The sequence below is a fragment of the Mustela erminea genome, chromosome 5, assembly GCF_009829155.1.
Source record: "Mustela erminea isolate mMusErm1 chromosome 5, mMusErm1.Pri, whole genome shotgun sequence".
Classification (NCBI taxonomy): domain Eukaryota; kingdom Metazoa; phylum Chordata; class Mammalia; order Carnivora; family Mustelidae; genus Mustela; species Mustela erminea.
In genome coordinates, this window is record NC_045618.1 from 48,119,662 (window position 1) to 48,135,976 (window position 16,315).

A 16,315-nucleotide genomic window follows, 5' to 3' on the forward strand; every position below is an offset into this window, starting at 1 on the left:
CCAGCCTGCCTTGTGACCCTAGCGAGGCTCTGTGGGCAGCTGTGTCCCACCGTGGTCCCCGCCAGGGTGTGCCTGCTGACTCTATCCTGCCCAGGGCTGGGTGGGCAGCTCCCTGGAGGGCCCGGGGGAGGCTGCAGCTGGGCCGGAGGTGGTTGCCCGTTAGAATGGAAGGTTTTGTTGAGGAGCAAGAGTTTGCTCAGGGGGCAGTTTGTATGGGGGGTGTTTAGGGTTATAAAAACCCAGGTTGGCCTAAAACACTTGCTCTTGATCTGCTGATGAGAGCATTTGTAAATAAAACAGACTTTGAGCCATTTCGTTCATGCAAAGAAATGACTCCAGTAGAATATCTTATCTCTTTAGGTCTTTCTAAAATGTCTGTGTATCTCTCTATCTGCTTCTAGCACCCCCATTTCTTGTTGTGCTTAAAAACAAAACAAAACAAAACAAAACTCCACTGGTAGGATTTCCCTTCTTCATGGATTTTTTCCTTCCAGGACTTGTGCAAGGCAGCTTATAAATGCTATCATCCGTAGTTCTTATCACCACAGTAGAAAGCCGTGTTATGTAACTCTGTGGCTGCTACCCACATGGGGCTGTTTAAATTTCAGGTAGTTAAAATTTAGAATCTAGGTCCTCAGCCTTATGAGCCACATTTCAGGTCCTCAGCAGCCACATGTGGCTAACCACTACCACGTGAGCCAACACAGAAGAGGTCATTTTCATCCAGACAGAAGGTTCTAGCCCTGGTCTAAGGTCTGAACGCTATAGATGAGAAAACGGAGTCCCACAGAGATTAAGTTGTCAGGACCATAGATAGCCGGTACATGGCAGAGCGAGAGTGAGGACCCAGATTTGCCTGACTCCATAGTCCGTCTGTCCATCTATCCATTCATTTATCAAAGCACGTTTGTGGTGAATATTTCAGCGGCTTCATATAGCTGTCCTTTGTCTAACGACCAAATGAGAGACTTTTGCTTTACAAATAAAGAAACTGAAGGTTATACTTTCTTTTTTGCCCCCTCTTTCTCAGAGCAGAGAAATGGATCTGGAAGGTTCAGGGGCCCTTCAGGTAGCCTGAAGCGTGCTGTGTGCATCTGCTCTCCTGCCCTTTTCCCAGACCCCGTCCAGCTGGGGGTGGCTGGTTCCTGTTGGTGTCCTCATCAGGGTTTGGGAGTGAGTAAGCTAGCAGTGTTTTCCTCACAGTAATCCTTTGGCCTGTTTCCTGTTGGAGGATCTGTGGATGTTGGTGATCTCTTGTGGGGATATGGGGGAGGGTGCCTTTTATTAAAACCAAAAGAGGCCTCAGGAAATATACACTAGTTTTATAGCCAAAAATACTGACGTCCAGAAAGATGAGGGGACTGGGAGAGTCATGCAGGTAGCTAGGATTCTTCGACTTGTTTTCAAGGCAGGATTTATGTGATAATCTTAAAAAAGTAATCACTTTGTGCACTGCAGTGATGTTCCTCTGATCTGAGACCATTCAGGAGGGTGGAGAAGCGTGGGGCTTTAAGGTTATACAGACCAGGGTTCAAATCCTGGACCCACCACTTGGAAAGTCATGGGACTTTAGCAAAAACGACCTTTCTGAGCATCCATTTCTTCATCTGTAAAGTAGGGATGCCATAGCTCCCTGCACTTGTTTTAAAGATTAAATTGCAACCTGTATAAGAGGTTTACAATTCTGGGCATATTGTAAATGCTCATTAAACCGTCGCTATTCCCATTATGATTGTATCATCACCTCCTTCCAACACTCTCATGTTATAGCTGGTGTCCTATCTGTAAAGCACTCTGACCTATAGGACACCACAAAGTTGGGAAGCAGGATGAACTTATTTTGAAAGGGTCTTTTAAGTATATTTCTAAATGATACATTCAGTGTTTTCTTGCAACCCTTGGAATTCTTTTCAGGTGGAGGACTTCTAAATTTTTTTTTTTTTTTAAAGATTTCATTTATTTATTTCATAGAGAGAGGCACATCGAGAGAGCCAGCCCAAGCAGGGGGAGTGGGAGAGGGGAGAAGCAGGCTCCTCATGGAACAGGGGCCCAATGCAGGGCTCAATCCCAGGACCCTGGGATCATGACCTGAGCCACCCAGGTACCCTGAGGATCTCTAAATTTAAAGAAATGGGTCTAACTGCTAATCTGGAAAGTACAACATCTACATCCCAGAGTGTCCAGAAAGTCTAGAAACAGGGAAAAGAGTATATCCTGTTTACCAGCTTTTTGGAGACCCTGCCGACGAAGACAACAAAGCCCTGGAAATAGGTTGCTTTTATGTTAAAGCTTTTGTTCCTTTGGAAGAGAAATTGCTGGTGACTGTCCTGGGGTGTCTCGGCAACCCAGCCAGCTGTCTACCTCAGCAGCTGACCCAGCTCGCCGACCTCTGCCATGGGAACTCCCTTCCTCATCGGGGCCTGAGGGGCTGGAGGCTCCTTGGTCTTTAGAAAAAGAATCTGTTATCTCTGGGGAAAACGGCTGAAGGTAAAGTGTCAGTTTAACTTCAGCTTCTCAAAGGTATTCCTCTCAGTGTGGCCTTGGAGCACCTTGAAAAACCTCAGTCTGGTGTCCAGAAGAGGATGCACCTGGAGGGTTGGAAAGAGAGATGGGATGTGGGGGCAGCCAGTGGGAGGCTGGTGGCCAGAGGATGGCCCTGACCTTTGGGAATTTACCTGGGAGCCGGGCCTGGCCTTTTCAATTCAGAAACCTCTTTTTTTGGGTGGGTGGTGTCAGGCCTGGAGTCAGAACGCCCAGCTCCCACTAACCTGCAAGAAGCTGAAACACAGATCAAACCGCTAGTTTATTTGTTGGAAAGTATAACCACTCTGGGCTTCTAACCAGGGCGTTCTCTCCTTGTGGGCACCCTACCCAGGAAGCCAAATGGTCAGAGGCGTGGGTGGGTCAGGATGGGGGTGGGGTGGGGGAGGGAAGGCTGGGAAGCAAGTGCCAGGGCCCTTAATGGTGGCGGGGCCCCTCCCTGCTGGACAGGCTTGCGGGGCCCTGCCCGTGGCTGTCCCCCTACCCCTCTCAGCCCCACACCTTCTGACTCGCCTTCCTTCTGTAGGGATGGGGACCCACTGTGGCTGGCGACAGAGAGCCTCTCTGAGGCGACCTTGCTCCTCTCTGCCCAGATTCACCTCCTGTTTTCTAATGGGATCGCCCTGCAGAGCATTTTCTTTCCACCTTCTCCTTGAACCCCCAACCCCTCTGTGATGGCTGGCAACCTGGCCTCTCGCGGGCCTGGCCTCCACGAAGGCCACGGGGACAGGATGATCTGAATTAACCACTTTGTTGTCCTCCCCGGGGCCTTTTCCCTTCACCAGCTCCACAGAGAGACATCTGTGATGGCTGGCGTCCAGAGTGCGTGGTATTTATTTTTGATTTAAAATATGAAAAGCATTTTTTGAAGACAACTGACTCTCTGAGTCACGCCCAGGGGAGCAAACGGCCTGAAATGCGAGCCGGGGCCTCACATAACAGGAGAGGCTGCCGACTAAACCGGCACTGGGGGGTCAGGTCCCTGCCGGACGGGGCGTGCTGCCCGGAAGGGCAACACGTGGGCTCAGGCCGCAGGCCGTGGGGTCCTCTCCTGCCGCTGCTCGCCTCACCGGGGGCCCCTCAAGCGGGGTTCCTGTAGGATGGGCCGACTGCGTGGGAACCCACACAGCCTGGCCGGGTTGAGCAACTGCGCTTGAGTAAGAGTTCTCGTCCTTGGCTCGGGGGGCTCTGTGTGGGGGTGTTTGTCCCGAGCAGCTGTGCATGTGATAGGAGCCCCCAGGTTCCCAGGGGTCGCTTGCTGGGCTTCTCCGGCATCCTTTCTTCGCAGGAGTGTGATCTAAGGATGGACACAACTCCCCTCTGTTCTGCCCTTGACAGTTGACCTTCATGGGCTTCTTCGGGTCTCTGCGTTGCCCTGCGAGGTAGTGCAGGTCCAGGTGACGATGCTCTTTTCAAGGACGAGGACCTTGGGGTACGTGTTGTCATTCCTGTCTATGGGGGCTCCTATGGGGGGGCGAGCCCAGAGCCTGGGGCCTCTCTCTCCCAGCCCGCTACTGAAGGTTTCCTGAAGCCTACTCCTTCCACTTTGAATGGAACCCCTGGGGTACCAGATGGGAATATGTACTTTAAATGTGCTTCGTGGTGACTCGTACAGACCTTCCTGCTAAAGTGACCGAGTGGCTAACTCTGCCTAACCCTCCGACCTCAGACCCATAGGGCCTCCTAGAATGGTCTTAGTCTTGTGTGTTGAGGCTCCTCATGTGGAATGCCAGCTCCCCCAGGACAGGGACCTTCCCCGTCCTCTCCATGGCTGTATCCTCGTGTCCTCTGTCCCGGTGCCTGGGACAGTGCCTGGCATGTAGTAGGCCCTCAGTAAATATTGGTTGGGTGCATGAGTATTTCCCTCAGCTCCATGGTTAGTGCAGGAGAGTGGATGATGGAGCCACAGGTCTGGGCCAGGTCTCCCTTCTGGTAAGTTTGTGTGATTGGTACAGCTTTGCTGCATGTCCGTTTCCCCATCCAAGGAATGGGGGGCAGTGTGCCTCCCTTCCAGGTGGTCCCTAGCGAGGGTAAGATGAACACTGCCAGCACACAATGGAGTGTCCCCACATTGCTGGGGAGGGGCAGGTCATGATGTCTCCCTGGTGTCTTGGTGTGATCGGCAGGGTCATCATTGCCGTCACTTTTTCCACTGCCATCAAACGGGATCCACTCAGCCCGCAGACAGACAAGGTGTAGGGCCGGACTCTGTGCCACGGGCCTAAACACTGGCTGCCTCGGGCCTCCCCGATCAGGACCAGACACCAGCATAAACCCAGGTGGCTCAAACCTAGAGCCAAGCTCATGAATGCATGAGTAAATATTTACCCCGTCTGAGGTCAAATGTGAGCCGTCTACCAGGAGGTCTGTTTTTCTCTTTCTCCTGCCTGCCGTCCCTCCCCCCTTTTTAAAAAAGGAAACTGAAAGGTTGAGAGGTTAAGGGACGGCTTGACACAGTCCACCATCAGAATGTCCCCCGGTCTTGTCTGAACCCTGCTCCTTATGCTGGCGCGTCCTCCTCCCAGAAGCCTTCCCACATTGGCACGGGGTGGACCAGACAGGACCGTCGCTCTTTCTCCATCCCCTTCAGGACTTATTTGGCAGGTAGTCTGGGGCAGCTGACACCCGGTGCTCTCATGGTCCCTGTCCTCTGTACCCTGTCCTGTGAGTTCCTTAAGACACAGGGCTGTCTGTGTCTTCTGTTCCCTTATGGAGTTGGCTGATACATTTGTCTCCTCACCTGCTCATCCGACAATACACACTTACCCACAGCCTGTTGGGCATCTGGCTCGGGACCTCTCCTTGCCAGGAGCCAGAGAAGCCTGTGCCTGGGCTGGAGTGGGCAGCCAGAGCCCAGAGGATACTGTGGGAGTGTCAGGGAGGTGGTTTTTATACACATATTTTTAAACGATTTTTATTTATTTTAGAGAGTGAGCGAGTGAGAGAGTGCACAAACATTGGGGGAAGGGCAGAGGGAGAGGGAGAAGCAGGCTCCTTGCTTAGCATGGCAGGGCTCGATCTCAGGACCCCAGGATCATGACCTGAGTCGCAGGCAGATGCTTAACCCAGTGATCACTCAGGCGTCCCAAGGAGGTGGTCTTTAATGGAGTTGGGAGGGATTGAACTTCTGCAGCTCGGGAATACTCAGCCTTGCTGATGAGTTCCTCTGAAAAAAATACCTTATCAGACCCTTTGCTGTTCACTGGATCCTTATGTGTGCAGGTTCCCGCCTGTACCCAGGCCAGGAAGTTCACAGGCACAAAACAGAATCCACCTTCTGTACCACTCAGCCTTTCAAAAATGTGACTAATTGTGAGCTAACAGAGCCTGGGCCAGGCATGGACATGGTTATGCACGGACTGTGTTTGGTGGTGTGTCGTTTCTGACTTGCTGGGAAAGTCTTTGGCAGTAGGGGCAGGGATGGGAAGCTGAGCATCGCCGGGGTAGAGGTCTTCTGGGAAGTGCATGATTTCGAGGCCTCACATGGATGAGGGGTGTGGATTAGGTGCTTGTTTCTTGGACACCCGAGAGGAACCTAGACTTAGGATTGGGCTCCCAGCTGGTCCTGACTGTCCAGGGGTCTTGGGCAAATCTCTCAACGTTTCTGAGCCTCAGTTTCCTTACTTGTAAAATATGGAGAGTAGAATTTACCACCTGGGTTCTCTGAAGAATCAAATAAGCCAGTGTATGCTTTTCACACATTGGCATGGCTCTTGGTGCAGAGTGACCATGTGGTCATTGCTTAAATCTTAAAGATCGCTGAGAGTATTTTAGTGTGCTGTGTGTTACGTGCTAGGAGAAAAAGAATGAGGACAAACAGGGGTCCTCTCTCTCGAGGGAATCGGTCTCTGTAGGGAGAGAATAGTTTCTATAACAACTGCTGATTGATTGCTGTCCTAGAGCAGTGCTGTGTTCTAGAAATATAATTGAGCTCATTCATGTTCAACTTGAAGTCTTCTTGTGTTAAAATGTAGAAAGAAAAAGGTGAGATTAATTTCCAGTAGTATTTTATTTAATGCAGTATGTCAAAAATCCTTCCTTTTGGCATGTACACAATATAAAACTTGGGACTGAACTATCTGATGTTCTTTTTTAAAACCCTGCTAAGTCTCTGACATTAATGTGTTCCCCACCCTCGGAGCACATCTCACTTTGAACTGTCCACACTGCCGGCACTCTGTGGTCACCTGTGGCTGGCAGCCGTCATGCTGGACAGCGGAGCTCTAGGATTTCTTTGTTAGGTCCACTGACATCACCTGCATTTTGGAGGGAGAAGGTGCGCTCACGGCGGCCGTGACCTGCTTGGGCGGAGAGCGGGGCTGATGGTCAGGTCTTGTCTCCACTGAGGAGCAGGGGGACTTGGATTTGCTGAGTGCCTGCTGTGTCCCAGGCCCTGTGCTAGACACTCTACCTTTGTTTTACCCTTTAAGCCTCAGAGCGGTCTTATGTGGTCGGTATCAGATGCGTCTTACAAATGAGGAAACAGGCTCAGAGAGGCTAAGCAACTTCCCCGAGGTCACGGTCAGAGGTGGGAGTGGGAATCTGGGCCTGCTGCTTTCAGAGCCTTCCATTCACTGGTTCTCTTCCCCCTCCGCAGAGAGCGGAGAACTTGCACACTGCATGGTAGGCAGGCTGAGTACTCCAAGAGAGCACAGAGGCCTGGGCGGGGCGGGGAGGTGCGGGGAGTGGAGTGCACTGCAGCTGGCCTGTTCAACTGGGGCTCCAGGTTGTCTGTTCAGAAGGCCTTGGCCTGCTTTGGTTGAGGTGATACGTGCATAAAAGCAGCATTCTTTCTAATTCTTTCCAACAGGTTCTGCTGGAAAGGCACCCTATTCTGCCACTGGGGGCTGGGCTAGTAACAGTGGGGGGATGTGGTGAGCTGGGCCCCGCACCCCATACCAGCTGAGAATGCCGTGCACTTCTCGAGCCTCCAAACAGCTGAGAGTTTCTGCCTGGGAAGTTCCCAGGAACTCGGGGAGGTTGGTGTTGAATAAGCTCTGGAAGGCATGTGACTGCTTCTGCAGTTACTCGCTCGTTCACCAAATATTTACCAAATACACGCTTTAGGCAAGAATGATTGGGTGTTGTCTTGTGATGCTCCCTTTACCTCGGAGGATCCCGGTCATCAGCTTGGGGGGGCCTCATGGCAGGCCTTGGAAGCACTCACGTTCTCCCCTCTGCCCAGTACAGGACACTGAGGCTCAGCATACAGATCTCTATCGAGGCTGCTGAGTGGCAAATAGAAGCCCTCAGAACTAAGGGGTCTGGATTCATCCGTCCATCTGTCTGCCTGCCAATCTAGCCAGCAATCAGGCATCAAGCTCCTTCTATTTCCCGGCATTGAGCTACATGCTCAGATTTTTGGTTTTTAGTGTGCTTGTTTGGTTTTATTTTCAATCACCGCAATCACAGTCACTGGGTGTTGAATCATGGCTGCCGTCCGGTATGTTCCAGGCACTGGGGAGTCCTCCCAGGGCTCTTGTAAAGAGGCGGAATGCAAGGCACAGAGAAGATACTTTCTGAAGTTCCACAACTCTCCAGAGCCCTGAGATAGCCACTGACTGCTGCTCTGTCACTGGGGTTCCATACGGGTCCTCACGTGAAGCCCCACTTGCCGATACTTCTTATGAAGTCCTGTCTAGTCTTCAGGTTTAGCAACCAGAAGGTGGGGACAGGGCAACTGGTCTACCCCTCAGAAACCAGCCTGCCCAGGAGACAATGCTTCTTTGGGATCCTGTCTAGCCAAGGACGCTGTGTTAGTGCGAGAGAGATCCCGCATTTGCGCCGCATCAGCGTATCTCTCTGCTCCTCTGTTCTGCCCCTCTTCCCTTGTTAGGCGGGGTATAGTGCATGGGGTGTGCTTCTTTAACTGGGGGCATCTGGAGCTGCCCTCTTCCAGAACCAACAGCCTAAGCAGGCCTGCAGAGAACCCGGTCTCCTGAGAGATCCTACATTTTGTGACACAAAGGGATCTTGGAGAATAACTAGCAAAGCATTGACTTTGTAGAGGGGGAACCAAGTCCAAGAGAGATCAGCCATAAGGACTGATGTAGGTATATGAGAATGCATCCTCTTTCTGTGTCTGAACGGCACATTCCCATGTTGGGAACCTCAGCCTGACCCTCACTCTACCTTACAGGAAGTGACAGGCTTAGAACTTAGTACTTGCTAGGTAAACACCTCTGTCCGCACCACCCTTGCCAGGGGACTTTGGGAAGGCCACCTCACCATTTGCCCTTGTCCGAGATGGAAAACCAAGGGGACATGCACACTGTGTGCTGTTTGGCCCCCTTGGGAATCCCTCCATGGGCAAGAAGGAGCTAGACCAGGGTGGACCTTGTGGTTCCCATGGGGGGTCGAGGGGACAGGACACCCAAGCCTAGCCTTCTGATCGAAGAGGCAAGGGTTCCAAGGCTCTGGAATCGGAGGAATGAGAGGGAAAGAGCACTGGGTAGAAGCTCTGGGTTCAGGTCCCTGCACCTGCGCTTTTTAGATGCATGACCTCTGAGTTCCCATTTCCATATGGAGGAAGACGAACTTTCCAGTAGCTTTGCGTTGTTGCCTTTGCAGAAGTGGCACGTGCCTCAGATGAGGAGACATGCCTCGCAGTCCTGAAGAACCAGGAAGCATGGCTTCGATGTCAGGCGGGCTTGTTACCACCCGTGAGCTGCAGACTCCTTCACTTGTCACCCTAAGGCAGGGCCATGTACTTTGTCTCCTTCTAGTAAACTCGTGAGCTGAGCAGAAATCAGCCTCCTTCTAACCTCTCCACCCTTGAGGACAGCCCACTATTAAGTCTTCTACCCTTTTGGATATTCTGCCCTGTTCACTCGGACTGCTTTCCTCCCTGCAAAGCATCGTCCACATCTTCATTTGCTCCTCCTCTGAGCTGTGCTTTGTGCCTCCTCACCCTCCTGGTCACTCCCTCGAAACACTTGTGCAGCCTGTTGATGGCCTATGTAGTGTCACACACAGGACAGCAGGCACCGGTCCTGTCAAAGTAGCAGAGACTGGGGCCTCCCTGTTGTGGGGGCTGTGCCTCCTCTCGGGGCAGGTTGCTGGGACAGTCTTATTTTTTGGAAGGGTGAACTTGACCCCATTTGCTGAACTGCTGACAGAGATGGGAAAAGCCCTCCTGGACCTGTAATCCGTGTTCTTGCCCAAGGAAAACCATGTCCCCTTTGGCCTGTTGACGTACTTCCTGGCTTACAGCTGTAATCTCCCACATTGTAATGTAAGTTTGCCCCAGATGCCAATATATATTGCCTTTCTTTTCTTTTCTTTTTTTTAAAGAAAAACTTAATTGGAATTTTTAATGTATTTTTTGGAGAAGAGTGGGCTGAGTTTCCATTCGCCTCTAAAAACAATGAGAAGGAAAACAAAGTATGATCTTATTGCCAGAAATTATGGAGCCAGATCTGAAATTAATTTGCAAAGTCATTAGTATTTTCCATTTGTGAACCCAAAAGTGAATGTAAGTGCAGTTCCTTGTAATTAACTACAAATTAGAACAGGATTGGGAGGACTTTTCAAGGCGCAACTCACAAACTCTAGCAGAAGCAGATGGGTTGGGGGCCACCCAAGAGTAGCTTTGGTTTTCTCTCAAGTCTATGATTTCGGGAAAGTAAGACCGACTCAGATATTCCCCGGAAGAAAGTACTTTTCCAACAATCTCAAAACTGGCAGGGACTTCAGAATGATGTGTTCTAACCTTCTTGTTTTCTGAATGAGGCACCTGAGAGACTCCAGAGAGTATAAGCAACTTGCCCAAAGTCACACAGCAGGAAGGCCAGAGCTGGGATGTGTGCTCTGAGGCTCCGGCCACCATTGTCCGCCATCCCTCCCCTGCTTCCCAGGTGTTGGTCAGCTTGAGGCTTTCACTCCATTGAGCCCTGAGATGGGCTCATGCCCCAAGCAGGGCTCCCGGTGAGACGGGCGGGGTGATCTGGTCAGAGTCCCTCACACAACAGCACTGCCATGGGCATGGCGCTGGGGCTGGGCTGGGGGTAAGTCTGGGGAAAAACTGAGCTCTGGAAAGTGTGCCAGGGCATAGGCACCAGCACGTCTGCACCCTGAGCGCATGGGGGGCGGTGGGGACTCTGGTTAACGAGCGGGGAATGTGTGTCCGTGCGGAGCTGTGTGTAGCAGGAGCTCTTCCTGAGGCTTCCCCGCAAGAGGAGCCGGACCGTTGAGATGCCACTGGGCCATCGGAGGCGAAGCGCTGTGATGTTCCCTCTCCCGCTCATTGCGCGCGCGCGTGTGTGTGTGTGTGTGTGTGTGTGTTACACACACAGACCTCGAACTGGGAGAACACCCTGCAGAGCGGCGGCTGGGAGTTGCCGGCCCAGCTCCACCATTTTCCTCACCAACAGGATGTCTTCAGGGCTGGGAGGAACCCTTCCTTTAAGTAGCACAGCTCTCTCCCCCCTGGGTGGACCCTTCACTCCAGCCCAGCCTCCGGGGCTTCCTTCCCGTTCCCCCTGGTGCCAGGTGCCATGGGGAGGGTCATCAGTCCCTTTCTCGAAAGTTCTGAAGTCCAGGTCTTAAGAAAAACCGTCTTTCCATGTGGGTGTTAAGGACCATGATAGTGATGGTAAATATTTGGACGGGACGGTGCCAGGTCCTGTTCTGAGAGCACCTCCTTCTCACAGTGACCATGGGAGGCAGCGCCGGGCCTCCTTTCTTTGACAGATGGGGAACCCAAGGGCCATAGAGGCCAAGTGGAATGTGGTGGCAACGCAGAGGTCCAAGCCATCAGCCCTTCAGACCCTCCCAGGACATGCATGTGGGGTGGCCCTGTCTTGGGAGAGCAGCATGTAAGCTGGGGAGATGCCAGGACTGGAGCTGGCCTGGTTCTGGAATGACAGAGAGAGATGGCAGGGAAGGGCTTTGTTTGGGAAGGCTCCTTGTCTATCCCAGGGGTTGGCTGTCCAAGTGCTGGCTGTCCTATGGGACACGGTGAGGGGGGCAGGAGCCGTGGGCAGAGGAGAGAGGGCGGCTCTGGTGAGTCCTTCTCACCAGGGGCCCCTCCCTGCGCCAGAAGTCCAAGAGGCAGCCCCAGGCCAGCCGGCTGCCTCTGAGCCTCTACTGTCTCTATAACCCTTCATCCTCTAGAAGCTCCCTTCCCTCCCTTAGGAAAAGAAGGGGATCACAGCACCTTCTTCACTGTCAAGATAGAGGAGCTAATACCCAGCACTACTTGCAAAGCACCTGGTACCAAGTAGACCTCTAAAATAATAGTTTTCTTTTTCCCTTCCACTCATTTTTTTAACATAACCTTTAATAACCTCCCATCCCCGACCCTGCCATGATAACAAAAATTTTAGAAGACAGAGACAAGTTAATATGTTGCTGTATATACTCTCAGGCCAAGAATGTCCTAAGTGTTTACATACCACGGGACTGTGAACTTGGATTTTCTCAGCTGGGTCTGTGCTGGCTCAGACGCCCTCTCCAAGACGCCAGGAGCAATTCCCGGCCTTGGTCTATTGTTGTTGGGGTTTTGTGCGGGTCCTTTCATTGTAGCCTACAGATGTGAAATATTCTGGTTATAGGCAAATTACCACTTGTCCACTTTCCACCGGAGTTAACACATGTCAGTGTTTTTCCATATTGACTTCAGATCTCGATAATGTCTTATTGCTTTGCTAAGAAAAATAAGACTCTGCTCTCTTCCTGTTCTTCTTCCTCTTTCCTCACAGGTGTTTACTCTCCTGAAATTGGTGTGTGTCCTTCCCAGCCAGGACTGGGTAGCCTGTTGTTTATAAACTCTAGTTGCCCCTTTTGGAATGTGTTTGAACTACCAAAGCAAATGATCACTATGAGGGAAGAAGAAGCATGAATACCTAAGGCCAGGGGCGGGTGACTTCAGAAAGAGAGCATAAACCCACTTGTTCCCAAATTGAAATTCCCAAATTGTAAGTCTACTGTTCTTGACTTAAAACTTGACCCCACCCGCATGCTTGATGACCAATTTGAGCTTGTGCCATCCTGAGCTCCCGGGGTCATCTGGACCTTTCATGTGAGTAAATACAGGCCTAGTCAGTTATTCTTAGAGCAGGTGTTTTGGCTTTTCTCTGTAATGCGTCTCCACTGCCTGACCCCTCCCCACTGCCTTGGCCGCAACTGTGACATGGGCTTACTGTGGAGAATTTGGAACATAGAGAGGAGGGATGATTAAACTCCTTCACTGCCCTCCTCCTACTCTGAGCTCTACCCCATCCTTCCCCAAGTGTGAAGAACTGGAGCTCACTGGGCCTTCCAAGCAGGGCCAGTCCCATGGTCTGTTAGGGTTTCCTGAGCAGGTCCTCAACTTATGTGTGTCCCCAGGATGAGAGAGAGAGTCCCCTGCCCAGGTCAGGTCAGTGGCACCACTTGGACCAGAAGGCCATCTCCTGGTGGCTGAAGGCGTTTTTCTTGCCATGTCTACTCTCCATGCTGGGGTCTAATCCTCCAGCATGATGATGCCTGCCCCCCGCCCCCATCTAGGCACGGTGCCAAGTGCCCACCAGAGTGGGGAGAGGGGTCCTGCTTCCTCTTCAGGGAAACTGGGAGGCATTCTCCGGGGCTTGACCTTTGACTGTCTTTCCTGAAATGGTCTAGGACAGTTTTCATTTTACCATTTTCAACTGACTACAAATCAATTTAATATCTTAGTCCTTTTGTGTATACCACAGTGAAACTGTGCCAGAATTCATCGTTTTGTTTAAGCTGAAATTATTTTCATTAGTATCCACTCATTTCCATGTGCATTTTAACAACAAAACTTTCTTCTCTTTTTGTTTGCTTTTTTATTGGTACTGATTTTAATGTATGCCATTTTGGATTTTCTTTCCTTTTCTTTCTTTCTTTTTTTTTTTTTTTTTTTTTTGTTTTTTTCTTTTGCCACCAAGTCCAATTTTTCTGGGGAAAATGTTGCATGATCTGAGTTATTTAATTTTTTTCATCAGTTTTTAGTCAATGTGTTTCACAGCCTGCAGTTTTGGCTACTTTCACTTTTATGTTGACCTTTTTTCCCTGGGCTTTATTTTCTTTTCCCCTGGGTGGATTTTGCAGTTTTTCATTGTGGACAACAAGATAGGATTCTTCAGCCCACTTTTTATCTGCAACAGATGTTTCAGGTGTGTGATGTTAGCCATTTCCAGTTTTGTTTGGAGTCTCATTTTTCTTGGTAATCTGACCACAATGCCTGTGGGGACCAGAATGACGGGTCAAAATGTCTTTCTTCTTCATGAGTGTGGAACAGTCTTGTGAAGGATGATTCTCCCTTGGATTTCTCCTTTCTGGGGGACTAGTAACTTTCTTCTTCGTGACAGAGAGAATGGGCGGTCTCGCCCTCCTAGGAAGGGCGGTGTTGTCTGTCATCAGATCCCCTGCCTTCTACCCTGTGACCTTCCAAATTCGCACTTAGCAGACATCGGAAGGGACAGCTCAGGGCCTGCCAGGCCAGGAAGCCCCGTGGATGGAGACAAGTGCTCTCTCCAGTATGGCCTGGCCTCCCTGTTGGTCCACAGGGTTGCTGGCCAGAGATCTGTCAAAGGCCTCCAGGCTTCATCCTGCTCCGGGGGCGGGGGGGATGTGGGGTGTCAGGAAGCCACTGTTCTCGTAGGAAACCCCCTGTGTGAGTGAGGCCGAGGCGTTACTCATGGCCCTCTGCTCCATTCCGGTCACCCAAGACTCTGCTCCCCCGTCTGACCTTAGGGCCGGGCCTGCCATTGGAGCAGGGTGTGCAGGGGTTGCTGCTGGCTGGGGTTGCTTTTCCTTCTTTCCAGTCACGGCCTTGCTGAGCGGTTCTCTGGGACAATTGGACCCAAGGGAAGCAAACTCATCTGTGTCAGTAAACATCCACATCCCCTTAGAGGAAAAGGCCCTGCTCAGCCTCTCCAGGCAGCTGGAATGATGCTGTGTGGGTCAGGGTGGGTTTTTCATTTTTGTTTTTGGTTTTTGGTTTTTTTTATTCCTCCATTTGTGTGTCCTTTGATTTTTTTTTTTTTTCCCCTGTCTCCTTCAATTAGGCCTGTGACTGTTTTCAGATGGCTATTTGTATATACAAGTCATGTCTGGTATCATAATTTGTGTCTGTCTAGATCAATAAAAGCAGCTCTGGCCAAAGCCAGCTGAGAATGTATAAATGCCCTTCGACTCCTCCCCTCCCGCAAGATGGTTAAAAGCTCCCTCCCGTTAACCCTCCAGACCAAAGCTGTTGGTTGACTGAATCGGGAAAGATGTAACATATCATTTCTTTTGATGTGTTTTCTCTCTATCCTTTTTGTGGAATTTTAGTCCGTGTTTAAACAACTGTGGCCGATTGCCCACTTCAAAGCAAAAGCCCTTCGCTGGGCCTATTTACAGAGCTACCTTTGAGAGAGCAAAGTGTCAGGAACCCATTGGGACACAAATTGTGTCTTCCATAAGCTCCCTGCCTGCTGCCCGCCTGCTGTCCGGTAAAGTGAGCTTGGCCTTGTCTAAGACAGCTACCAAAGAAAGCCGGGAAACAGATTCTTGTGTTATGCTCACTTTGGAGGAAAAAAAGATCTAACTTCCAAGTCTAAATTCACATTGTACCTTAAGGATTTTAAGAACTGGGTTTTCTTCTGTTTGCTAACATTAGGGGGGAAGATGAGCCTCAGATGCCCCAGGATATCTAGTCATGTCAAATTTTTCTATACAATGTCAAGATTTATGATGGGGAGGAGGCTCTTCTGCTACTCTCCTCCCTTAACTGAGATCTTTCAGGCCCTGGCCTTTAACCCTTTAAAGACGGGGCAGGGAATGCTTCAATATTAGGGTTAAAGATAAAGCCTCCGCTCACTTTCCTCATCTATAAAGTGAGGATAACCTTATAGGGGATTCAGAGAGTTGATACTATAACATATTTGGCACACTCTAAGTATTATATAAGGTTTTTTAATTTAAAAAAAAAAAACAGTTGAAAATACATTAAAAAAAAAAAAAAAGATAAAGCATCTGTATTAGCCTAGGCTGGAATTCAGGTGTATTAGGAAATCCTTAAGAATGCAGCAGCACCAGTAGGTCCTGGTGCCAGCCGAGTATTAGTGTTTGATATGAAAGGCGGCTCACAGCGCCTGCTTTTCCTGTCCCGGTGCCTTTGTCAAGTATCCCTTCTAAAGCGAGGTACTCCTAGGCTAAACTAAAAGGCCCCCCCAAATGTTGGGTAACTAGATTGTTTTGCGGAGGGGAACACTGACCCACCTTCTCCCAACTAAAGGTTTGGTAAATCTGTCTGCAGGCACAGGTAGAAATGGTGCCCTTGACCCTGACAAGTCAGTGGGTTTCATCCAAGAGGATGCAAGGTTCTGGAAGCAACAATAAATAGGAATGGATGACTCGTCTTTTCATAAACGCCACCAACCTCTCTTCAGTCCCCCACTTCTGAACGGGGGAGTGGAGGGTTGTCCCTTTGACTTCAGGCAAGAGAAATGGTTTCCAGAGGTGGGATTGCTAATTAGATTCCTTTCTTTCTCTGTCCTCCTTTCTTCTCCTTATGCTGCTTCTTGACCTCTGCCCACCCCAAGGGCACTGACCATCCCTCCACGGCCTCCTCTGGCGCTCAGTGGGGCTGGCCGCTGCCACCGCCTCGAGAGAGCCATGAGGAAGCACTGCGTGAGCTCTGCAGGCTGTTTGAAAGTGGCCTCGTTGGTGGAGTGAGCTGTCCAAGAAGGTCGAAATCTTCAGGGTAGGAAGCTGGGTAGAGAGCAACTGGCCTTCTGAGAGCTCTGGGTACAGCATCCTCGAGGTGAGCCAGACTGGTGTG

At 50.7% G+C, this 16,315-nt stretch overlaps 1 protein-coding gene across 3 annotated transcripts in view; it reads left to right on the forward strand.

The window, feature by feature from the left end:
* Window positions 1-16,315, forward strand: part of SMAD3 (SMAD family member 3) — a 116,684-nt gene that overhangs the window by 52,093 nt on the left and 48,276 nt on the right. Inside the window, exon 1 of one of the 3 annotated variants that reach the window (XM_032342977.1) lies at window positions 3,372-3,698. The exons of the other annotated variants lie outside the window; for them this stretch is intronic. The gene's annotated coding sequence lies outside the window, so the exon portion shown is untranslated. Of the gene's footprint in view, window positions 1-3,371; window positions 3,699-16,315 lie in introns of those variants that run through there. 3 annotated transcript variants of the gene reach the window in all.